This window comes from Triticum dicoccoides, chromosome 6B, assembly GCF_002162155.2.
Source record: "Triticum dicoccoides isolate Atlit2015 ecotype Zavitan chromosome 6B, WEW_v2.0, whole genome shotgun sequence".
Classification (NCBI taxonomy): Eukaryota; Viridiplantae; Streptophyta; class Magnoliopsida; order Poales; family Poaceae; genus Triticum; species Triticum dicoccoides.
Genome location: NC_041391.1, coordinates 5,710,725 through 5,721,067, shown reverse-complemented (window position 1 = coordinate 5,721,067; position 10,343 = coordinate 5,710,725). Strand labels below are relative to the sequence as shown.

The 10,343-nt window shown below is 50.6% G+C and overlaps 1 pseudogene; it reads right to left on the bottom strand.

Moving 5' to 3' along the window:
* Positions 1–6,804: 6,804 nt before the first annotated feature.
* Positions 6,805–8,909, bottom strand: LOC119325111 (annotated as a pseudogene).
* Positions 8,910–10,343: the final 1,434 nt, after the last annotated feature.

The window sequence follows — 10,343 nt, the reverse complement described above, 5'->3', positions numbered from 1 at the left end:
CCGACCTTATCCACCACCACATCTCCAATCGGGCATCGGGCAATTCCCCGCATCACCGTATGTCAGTGCCGTTCCTCTGGCGCTAAGAATATCCCTTGAGGGCAACTCCTCGATCCCGACAACCTTCGAACATGCCCTAAAGCTTGGCTTGTATATATGCATCGAGTGTCTTCGTCACCACCCGTTTCGCCCTTCTTGGGCTGGCAGGACGTTAGCGATGCGTGTGTGTTGTGATCTCCAAAGGCCCCCCTCTCGCACCTAAACCGTGGTTTGAAAATCGTTCATTATCCGTATAACCAGTATCTTGCTGCTCCAACTATGTTATGGAATTAAACAAAAATATATTTGCATGCGATTCCATAGATAGTACCTCTGGCCCCGCCTAGTGTTGTACAGTCGATACCTTGCCAAGATCTCTGTGTTAGGATATGTTCCAAGGTGCATTGTGTGATGCACATAGACATCTTGTGATTGAACTTTAGCTTTGTTTTTTTCATTTCATTAAAAATCACCATATCTACATCGAGATAAAAACATTTAAAATTTAAGATGAAATTATCTGCATGCACAGCTTGCATGAGTGTAATATGTTATGTGAACGCATCTTGCACTAGAACATAGCAGGACTACACCAACTAGCTCATTGCATGATTATGCCAGCCAACTACTGGTGGTGTAAATCAGATAAAAGTTCAAAAAGAAATAACAACAAAGAGTTTTATTATGCCACTCTTAAAAAAAGCAACAACTTCATTGAAACCGGCTTTGATGTGCACTGATCCTTTTGATCAAACAGGATCGGGATGGTTCCACGGAACATGGTCCTCCTGGTGATTCTTGGAGACACAGATGCCGGCGTGGGTGAGCATAGCCCAGATGTGGGTGATGAACTCGCCGCCATTGCCCAACGCCAATGCGTGTGCATCTTGTCCACCCGATGGCCTGCGCGCCACGAACACGAGCAGCTCCGCCCAGAAGTCAAGGAGCACCCTCCAAACCCTATCGTCCTCGTGCAATGTATCACCATCGACACTAGTGTCTTTTTCCTCTAGTTGCTTCCCTAGCTTGACGCCCATCTCCATAGTTGACATCTCCTTCTCTTTAGTTGAGAAGAACCTCATCAGGTGCTTACGACGGTGCATGGTGGTGCAACAGCTCTGGAAGAAGCTGTTGAGTTCTGCCTTGATGTCCCTGTACACTTTCTCCGTCCATGTCTTGTCGTCTGGGAGGAGGCCTGGCTCGTATGCCACAAGGTATGCACAGTACCTTGACAACAACAGGGCAGCCCGGCCTTCTGGCGGCAATGGGTGCTTCTGTCGGTTCCTCATCTCAAATAGGGCCGTTGCGATGTGCCACACCACGATCACTGTGGCGACATCCATATTGTCCTTGCACGCCCATTTGAGTTGAGTGAATTCATGCTGCTCCAATGCACCTATGCCGTTGCTGAAGTCCTTGTCGGAGTTAGGGTCGAGGATGTTCTTCAAGACCTTGACAATGGCCAGCTTGACATCAATGGTGACGATGGCATCCGAGAACCCGACGAGACGCCTGTTGAGCAAGGTAGAGATGAGCATCCACACCCGAGAATGCAGGTGAAGCGGATTGAGCTTCAAAATGTTGAGCTGGTGGACCTTGATGATGGGGAACAAACGGTGCTTCGCCCACAAGATGATCTTGATGATTTGCCTATGGTGGAACAATCTCTGCATGCTCGGTTTCTGGACGTAGTTGCACATCAAGGACACTAGAAACCAGTCAGAGATCACATAATGGATCAACTGATATGTCTGGACGAGGAGGAGGGCGAGCATGAGGAGGTAGGTGATGATGATGTCAAAAGTGGTACGCACGGTGACAACCAAGGAGGCCACTTGGTGCAGAAAGCACTTGTGGTGTACCAGCATGGCGATGAATAGACCGATGAGCCCCTTGAACAGCGAGCCCAATACGATGATGATGTTGGCATTGCTCGTGACGAGCAACACAGTGACGCCATAGAACACGACAAAGACGATGGACAAGGCGAAGTTGGCCAGAAAGAGCTCTGGCCTAGGCAACGCCAGCGGGATGATATCTTGGTAGTACTCATCCATGAACCTGAGCTCTAGCTCTACCACGTGGAACGCCTGATGGGCGTCGGACACTTCATCCCCCGTGAGCCTGAGGAGGCCCCAGAGCACGAGATCACGCGCTTGTGTGGTCTTGACCTCTGCCATGTGGAGGTGCTCCATCTTTCGTCGGAGTAGCTTGAAGAGTGCGAGGGTGAAGCAAATGTTCTCCAACTTCCGTTTCCTACTCTTGTTGTACCTGAAGATGGCTTCTGTCTCGGAGAAGCCCCATATGTCACATACCCGGACCAACTCGGACTTGTTGGTCACTAGGTCGCCATTTAGACCGCCTCCTTCGGGGACAATGTTCTCCCTTTCTTCGCCGCAGATCTCAAGGCCAACGTTCTTCACTTCTGGGTCGTGGATCTCGAAGCCATAGGGCGTCACCTTTCTCTTGAGCCGGCCCTCTCCCATGACTACATAGTTGCAAGTCCTCATGATGTGGGTGCCCGGTGGGTGTGTGTCGTCTTCGTTGGACAGTTGTCGGCCCGCGTGGACGAGCTGCGCCATGTAGCCAGAGACGAGGGCGGCATTCTTGGCGAGGTCGAAGGAGTCTTTGGCGACATGGATGCAGACGGCCCGCTTGCAAAGCGTTGTGACGCCAAATATCCAGAGGATGATGAAGAAGGGTTTGATGCCCAAGCCATGAACGTAGGCGTAGATGAGGTAGCCGATCCACGCCATGCGCACCCCCTCCTCCACGGGGTACAACAGGCTATAGCGCCCGATGCCGCGGGTGAAGGCTTCAGCGGCTGGCGCCATCCCCGCGGAGACCTTCTTGCGGAGGAGCTCGACGAGCAGCATCCAAAGGATGACGAGCTCCGTGCGCCGCTGGTTGCTGGGGTCGGGCTTGCTCTTGGTCTGGGAAAAGATGTAGGACATGAAGGGGAGGAAGAGCGTGAAGCATGCCTGGAAGATGACGCGCATGGCGATGGAGTACCCGCTGTGGCGCCTGGTACGGCGGCCAAGCATGCAGAGCACGACGAGCCCAAAGACGAGGACCGTCACGACGACCGTGGTGGTGACCATGAGCCAATCATTGGCGTGCATGACGTCTTTGTACTCTGGGCTGGTGCACACCCCGCTGCTGCTGACGCCCTGCGCGGTCGAGGCGCCGCCGGAGTTGTACATGGCTACCTCCTCTGCCCGGCCCTCTCCCCTTGCCCTCCCCTATGTGGGTGCAGGCAGGCGTAGTAGTGTGTGTGTGTGTGTGTGCGTGTGTGTGCGTGTGTGTGTGTGTGAGTGTGTGTGTGTGTGCCGCCGCTATCTATATATATATAGTACTACACACATGACCGACACAAAACATGGTTGTGGACACCAGATGACACCTTGTCACGGCAAGGATCGATGCTCTCTTCCAAAGAAGAAGCGTCATCCTTTTGGACAAACAGATTGATCATGGCTTCTCTTCTTTCCGTAGCATCTCCGGGGTCTTTAAATATTCCTTGAAACTTGTACGTCTTTTTTTTTCGAAAAGGAGGTTATCCCCCGGCCTCTGCACCAGAACGATGCATGCGGCCATCCAAACTTGTACGTCTCCTGGACAAAGATTAGATTGATGCGCTCTTACATTCACTGCAAAGGCAAAGGCCAGCCAAAAGTTAAAGCAGCATGCTGCTTTGATTTAAGAATAAAGTTGGTGCAGTCATATGCTTCTAACTTATGCTTTGTCACGTTCCCAAGCAACAACCTGCACTGGTCATTCCGGTCAGGACCCTCTTGTTTTATCTTGTCCAGAGCTTTTGATCACACAATGTCGTCAAATATTTTGAATGTAAGACGGTTAATCATGTGCCGCTACAACTGACTATTCAGTGTAGATATGTTATCTGGACCCATCCCGTCTTTTTCTTGACGAAAAAGCATCGGTACGTTGCTGGATTTCACTGATGAAGATGGAGGAGTACATAGCGAAAAACTGTCACAATTGGGTGATTAGGGTTTTTTAAGGGGGATAGTTTCCTGCCGGCGAGGCTCGCCGGCTGAAACTTCAGCCGGTCCGCAACCAAACCTTTTATTTCTTGTTGTTTTACCTTATATCCTCCTGCGAAACGTTCTCCCCCTCTCATTCTTTCTTCCTCCAAACTACTGCTGCATTCTTCTAGCCACAACAGGATACTGCTCGTACCTTGCAGCACCTGGTGCTCTCCTCGACGGACTCGCCTTGTCCTTTATCTCACCATCTCCGGTGCCATGCAGGAATGGCGTTGTTGTTGTAGCCAACCACCGTTTTGTGCTACCGCACGCTAGCAACCCAGCACAATGAGGACCTGCTGCTTGGGAGGGGCGAGCTGTCGGCGCTCCGGGGTTGCTACGAGCCGCATAAACGCATGATCGATGGCGTCACTGGCAACTGCTACCACCGCGTACCACAAAAGCTACAACCAGTCCGCAGCAATGCTACAACTCCGTACACCGGAGCTGCAACCAGCGAGGCGTCGTCGGCTAATGCTACAAACGTTTACCATAGAAGCGACAACCATGTTCACCAAAGTTGCAACCGTGTTCGCCGGACCTATAGCCGAGCAGCGCTGATGTTCCTAAATGCTACAACCTATGTCGCAAGAGCTACAACCACTTCATGGAGTTGCTATAACCTCGTACAGCAGAGCTGCAACCGGCGAGGCGTCGTCGACGAATGCTACAACCATTTACCAGAGAAGATACAACCATTGTTGGGCCGGCCTGCCGGCGCCTAGCATCGGTCTTCCTTAAATATCTTTTTTTAAGTTACAAAAAGAGTGAATTCCGATTTTTATCCCCTAATTTAGCATTTTTGACATTAGTTACCCCATTTAACAAATTTCCTTCTTGACTACCCCATTTAGTTACAATCTTGTCTGTTTTTACCCCTTTTAATTTTTAAGAGCTTTCTTGCAAAGAACGTGTTTTCCTCGAGAGTCGAGACTAAGTGCCCAAGCATACATTTCTAATAAAACAAAAAATCCCATCCTATTATGTTAATAACTGGTAGTACTAATTTTAAATGCACACACATAACTGGAGCCCAGCTAAAAAACACATGTTCAACAATAGCACTGCAGACCTATAAAATAGAATGTGATGTTTTTATTTGATGACCTCCCAAAGCGTAAAATAAATGCTTCCTCCGATGTTTTGCATCAAGGAAGAAAACTAAAATATCATCACATTAAACCTATGAACCACAACCCACAATGCAAAAATTGACCATACTTGACCGCTCAAGATAATTGTTCATCTTTCCGGCGATGTGGTGCACACATACACCTGACACCCATGAGAAAAAAAACCGGGTGCGGCTAAACCAAGTGGCCAGTTTGGGCGTTGGAAGAAACGCCAAGAGGAATCTGATGGCAGCGAGTTAGCTGGCAGATCGCTCTCAAAAGAATTACTGGGGTAAAAACTGACAAAACTTTTGCTAAATGGGGTAATTTGGACGAAAATTTGTTAAACGGGGTATTTAGTGTCAAAAATGTTAAAGTAAGGGGTAAAAACTGGAATTCACTCCTATAAAAACATAAAAAATTAGTCTTTTTTGCAAAAGACTACCACTTCACACTAGTTATTGATTGAGCTCAAACTAATTGCAATTATGACAGGGACGGGCCATCTGTCAGGGCCAAGGTGGCATAAATGACAACTTTGTTACATTGACCCACACATTGGACGTTATGACATATGCGGCTCACATGCCAGTTCTGTCTCCCCCACTAAAATCCCCACATCTAAAAAGACACATGGGAACAGTGTGTGCCCTTCATTGGTCGTCCCTGCGAGGCTCCCAGGCGACGGCAAGCGGTGGGACTCCCGGCCGACGGTACACCTTCGGCGAGCAGCGGCCTGAGGATGTGGATGCGGTGGAGGCTTCCGCGACTTGAGGATGTTCCGCGCTCCTAGGATCCATCCCGTGCCGGAGCATGAGCTGCTCGTCCTCGACTCCTATGCTATACCCCTTGTAACTTGTAACTTCTAAGAGCATCTCCAACTGCCTTTGTATATTTGCACATAATTGTGTAGAGTGTAGTGATCTCGTAAAAAAAAGGTAGTGTATAGTGTGTATGACAAACTGTCCCCACATGTCAACACGCTGTGTACAAGCGTAGAATCGATCCATCTGCTAGCAGAAAGTACTCGGCAGTTCCAGAGCATCGAGATCAGGCGGACCCATCCACTTCCTCGAGACATGCAACTTGGCAGGGAAACGTGACCGAAGCACCTGAACCAGCTGCTCCCCTCAACCGGCCCATGTGTCCACCACACTTCCTCGCTCTTCAACGAGCAAGAGTCTCACGTCGAAAGCGGGGGGCACCACCACCCCACGGTGGTATGCGAGCTCGCCCGCCGCCTTTAGGTCCGGCACGTACGTGTCGCCGCCTAAATCACCAGAGGCCAAACGTGTCGTGCCGTGTCGAAACACTCTAGGAGTCTACAATAAGACAATGTTGTGCCGTCTTAAGAAAAATGAGATATTGATTGTCCTCATCGATCTATTTTGGTACCATTCGCATCGTTATGCACTATCATCCCGACTCTTAATCTTAAAAAAAAGGATATTGGCCCCGTGTACGTCAGTGCTGGCCGGACGTCCTCATCGCATGCCGGTCAATGATACATCTTGGCTGCATCTGCAGTGAGCTAGCTAGTATTGTAAACACGATAGTAGCTAAACTGCTTGTTAATGTAAGAGGGAAACCAACCCTCGGTCTTTGCAATGATTGAGACGTACAACCATAAATTATTGATTACTAGCAAATGTGTCTGTGCGTTGCAAACGGGAGAACACAATGATCATATGATAAGATCAATTAGCAACACCCAATCATACTTGTGATTGCACGATATGGGAGGTTGGCCACTGGAGGAGGAGCGTCGCCCTTAGCTACACCGTCCACTCCACATCCACGGTGGCCACCGAAGCTGAGAGGGCAATCGGGTCTCCTCGCGCACCCCTCGTACATGTACCCTCGCTGGGACATAAAGATCTGTTTCCTTCTGATCTTCTGGTCATAACAAATTTTTGCTTGGTTGGCTGGGTCAATGATCTAGATTCAATAATGCTAAGCAAATGAACCCCTTTCTGTTCTTCTCCTTGTCATTGTCGTTGTCGTTCCTTAAGGCGCAGATTGCGCTCGACGACTAGAAGCTTGGAGAAGCGCTGGAGCTCTGCATCATTGGTGGGTGCATCCTCGTCCTCGACGGTCTCGTACTTCCCCGTGGTCAAGTACACCATAGCCACCTTCTCGGCCAGCAACTTGTAGACAATGTCGAGCAGGTCAGCCATGTTCTTCGACGTCGCGTTGTCCATTGGCAAAATGGCCTCCCCGAATGGTGCCTACATACACATGTTTTAGTTTGTAGGGACTACTACATATATATGGACATAATAAGCTACTTAAACGCGATGGAGGAGAAGGTGGTTGATCACTTGTGCATATGTACGTACGTACCTGAGCCTGGATATAGAGGTAGTTCTGCTTCCGCACGCAGTTGCCATTGTGTAAGAGCATGCGAACCTGCCAGTCGGCCAACACGGCGCTGTGGCTATTGCGCCTGTGTGCGAGAAGGTGTCGATGACCGGGCTGTGGCTATTGCGCCTGCTGTGAAACCAGTTGAAGGCGCCCCGCTTGGCCGGCACATTTTCGTGCCCTGCACGCCCTGCGCCTACAGAGATGACGAGGTATTTCATATAATTCACGCCGTTGGGTTGGAACTCCGGATTCTTTAGAAGTTGCTCCCTGATGATCTTGGATATGGCAGCCATTGTGGGGTTGATGCCGCCGTCGATGAGGTGGTATTTCGACTGCTCCATGTCGCTGACCCAGGTATCGAAGTAGTGCGCCGGGAAGTAGGTTGGCGTGGCCGTCGATGGCGGGCCAATGCAGACATCCGGCAGGTCTGGTCCGGACACTTCAACTAGTTTTTGCACGGCATCCTGGAACAAGGGGGAGAAGATGAGAGGCTCGAGAATATTGGCGTCGAATGTAGGCGCCGCGAGCTTGCTCACGGTGCGCTCACCCGTGACTTCCTTGATCTTGTTTTTCTGCAGGAACGTGCCGTCGTATTTGGGCCCCTGCGACGCGCTTAGCAGGTCCAGTAGCCACCGCCACCACCTGCGAATGTGAAACAAACAGTGAAAATTAATTACACATTGTCTACCGACGAAGATGACAACTTAGTTACCTACCTCTTGGAAGGGCAGATATTAGATCCGTTCTTGATATAGAAATCCTGGATTTCCTGAGGGGTGTACTTTGTCCGTTTGTTCGTGTTTGGCGACACCAACATTGTCGCGATCATGGAGCCCGCGCTCATGCCCGCAATCACGTCGAAGTAGTCCGCTATCCGGGCATCTTCCCCGTCAATAGCCTACACACATCAACAGAGATGGATCGACTTACTTCGTCTAACAACATAACATAACATTTCAAGAGAGATGTGGTTGACTTACTTGGAGCTTTTCCTCGAGGCATTTGAGGACGACCGTGGGGATGAGCCCGTGCATCCCGCCGCCGTTGATGCTCAACACCGTGATGATCTCCCCAAACTTGGGTGGCGGGAGCCATGGACGTGGTGTCGGGTCCGGTGATCCTTGGTCCAGCAACTGTGCCGTTGGACCTTCCTCCTCCTCCGGCATGAGAAGTGGTGTCTCGAGCTCATCCTTGTTGCTTGACATGCCTTAAATAGCCTGTGTGGCAAGGTTGAGAGAAAAAACAAGGGCACTCGACGGATCAAACAATGAAACAGATGAGAGGGAAGCAAGGAGGAAGAGATTGGGCTAGCAAGAGACGGACAACCTCCCTCGCGTATTGTGTTGAATCAATCAAGGGTTTAATATAAATAAAAAGGAAGGAAGGCAAGCGTCGGACCAAGGTTGCGAGAGAGCGACCGACCACCAGCAACCAACCTTTGCTTCTGCATGGAGGAAGATAAATGGCATCTCATCAAATAAATAAGGGAGCGCGCGCCTGCAACCCCCAACTGATTGAGAAATAACTATTTCTCGGCCGGCTGATGTCACGCCATTTGTTTCATTCGATTTTCCTTTGCCAATGGTTGTTGACTGTTTTTCTTAACTTTTTTATTAAACGCCTATAACTTTAATAATCACAACCATCACGGCTACATTGCTTCAGGTCCAAGATGCAAGAAATTACAAAGTAACTCAGCAGGGCCGACTCAAGAGCAGAGAATGAACAATTGGATGAACTAGCAGGGATGTCTGGTGTACCTGCCTCCAGGTGTTGGGCCTCCGCCCGGATCTCCGCCCGCTCAGGGATGCATGGAACCGGGCTGTCCACCGGTCTGGCTGCATCGAGGTGCACACTACGATGAGAGGCCGTCACTGGAGTCGACGCCGATCTGACCCTCCTGGAGTACACCATAGTCCGGTGTGGACGCAAGTGCGACGCCACCGGAGTGGTCACCAACGCGGTTGTCACCACCACAGACACGACAGTTGGGGTAGGGCCACTAGGAGTGGCCGCGGACGGGATGAGGGTGGGGCTGGTCGCGAGGCATAGCAGCCTAGGCAGCTCCATCAGCTCGGCCTGGTGGTCCGTGGCTCGATGGTGGAGCCGCCGTACGTGGTGGGGTGGGGGCTGTCCGCCTGGCTCTGAGGGGCGAGGCCCAACCGGGGTCAGCGACGTATCCTCGATCTCAGGGAGGGTAGCCACCTGGACTATTGGAGGAGTGGCCAGGAGGTGAACTACCCATGTTTTTTAAAAACATGGGTATCCTATTATTTTGTTTTTGAAAAAGGGGTGCACCTACCCATGTTTTTGAACTTGAATTTGAAATCTTGTCAATATATATTCAAGATTGGTTCTGTTTGCAAGGCTTCATTACCAGAAACATAAATGTGCAAAGAAATCGTAAATCTAACTTTGTGTTCAAAAGATAAAATTGATGCAATGTTTGAGTCATACTGTCAGAAAAGTATGGGTGAGTTGCACTGTTCTGAACGAATCGCGGCTCAGCTATCAGCGGCCGGTAGTTAATCCAGTCTCCTTGTTTCGCCCCATTCGGGAGGCCTCTAGGGGGATTCCCGTCCACGGTAGTAGAGTTGGAGGCCACACGCGGCCGTCCGGCAACCCCGACCTCGGCCGCACGGTCGTCCTCGGCATGCCTCAGCCTTCCACGACCTCACTTCCCGGAGCCTGGGACATCAAACGTGCTCTTCATCCCCGCGGGGGGACACCTGACCTGAGCGCACGTGTTCGACGGAAGGTCTGGACGCCAAGAGCTAAG